The sequence below is a fragment of the Penaeus japonicus genome, unplaced genomic scaffold (assembly GCF_977035675.1).
Source record: "Penaeus japonicus unplaced genomic scaffold, GWHDUDI00000001_assembly GWHDUDI00000015, whole genome shotgun sequence".
Lineage (NCBI taxonomy): Eukaryota > Metazoa > Arthropoda > Malacostraca > Decapoda > Penaeidae > Penaeus > Penaeus japonicus.
In genome coordinates this window covers 6,080,847-6,082,391 of record NW_028234417.1, presented here as the reverse complement: position 1 = coordinate 6,082,391, position 1,545 = coordinate 6,080,847, and positions in this window count along the sequence as shown.

Genomic DNA, 1,545 nt, shown 5'->3' with positions numbered 1-1,545 from the left:
TTTATCGGTCGATGATTGCATTAGGGCAAGGAACCTTTCAATCAATAAACTTTAAACTGCGGTATTCTCTGTGCTTCGTGCCCTGACCGCCCAACCGCGCCCGCAGTACACTCGTGAGGTCCCTACAAACTTCCTGTTTATTGACCTATTTTGAAGTTTCTGTTATTGGGGCTATATTTCATGCGGGCGTTGACTGTCTGCTGCGTGCTCCTGCTGGACTCAAGTCCAATGGCTGTTTCTTTGTTGGCTTGTTTCTTTTCGCATTTTCTTCTTCTATTTCTCTTTGTTTGTTTCTTTTCGCATTTTCTTCTTCTATTTCTCTTTTTTGTTTCTTTTCGCATTTTCTTCTTCTATTTCTCTTTTTGTTTGTTTTTTTTTTCGCATTTTCTTCTTCTATTTCTCTTTGTTTGTTTCTTTTCGCATTTTCTTCTTCTATTTCTTTATTTTTTCGCATTTTCTTCTTCTATTTCTCTTTTTGTTTGTTTCTTTTCGCATTTTCTTCTTCTATTTCTATTTTTCTTTCTTTTTTTTCTTTCTTCTCTTTCTCTTATTCAGCAAATACTGTGACCACCACTTCCTTTCAACAAAATCTCAATCTATAATTGAAAAAAAAAAAAATCGAAATATCTTCATTTCTGAAAACATCATATACACAACGCTGCGTTTTTTATTTTCATATTTCTTTCTTATATTTTCCACTATCATTTTTTTCCTTCTTTTTTACTTGAAATATCAGTGTTTATCGATTACTGCTGTTCTTCCCTTCTAGCGGGTAATATCGGGTCACCACTCCCGTGTCTAAGTGCGGACGGATCAGCTTGGCCTCCAGCGGCTAAGTGGGGTGGGCCATGTGATACAGACTTAAATTCATTGCCGTGTCAAAGTCATTAGTTGGTCTGCTGATCAGTCCGCGAATGGTTGTGTCAACTGCCCATGGTCAATAAAATGATCATTGTAGTAGACGGTCAGCAATGGGCTATGTATGAGAGGTTTGTATGAGTGCTCCAATTAGTCTATTATGTGGATATAATAAAAGTGCCGGGAGGAGGGTAAGGACAAGGAGGAGGCAGGAGGTGACGATGCGGGGTATGGAGCAAAGGGAGGGAATAGGGAGGGAGGGAGGGAGGGGCAGGGATACTAAGCGGGAGACTCCAGAGAGGAGATCGAACTAGACAGACGAGAAGATAAGAGATGGAGAGAGGGACGGAAGATAGAATCGAGAGAGACAGCAAACGAGAGTAGAACGAGAGTGGTGAGAGAAGAGACAGTGAGAAGAGTTTGGATAGAGGCAGGAGATGAGAAGAGAAAAGGCGAGGCGGGGGGGCGGGTAGCTGTGTTGACGAGGGTGGGAGGAGACGAGAGACGACCGCTGAGACAGAGAGTGAGCGATGTAGTACTGTTCAGAAGAACAGGCAGATCGAGAGCGGACGATGACGAGAGCAAGAGAGAGAAGAGAGAACGGTGAAGACCCTGAAACCGATGACGGAGACGCCGAGGTGAGAGATAGGAGATCAGAGAGAGACAGGAGAGTGTAGATGAGAGACG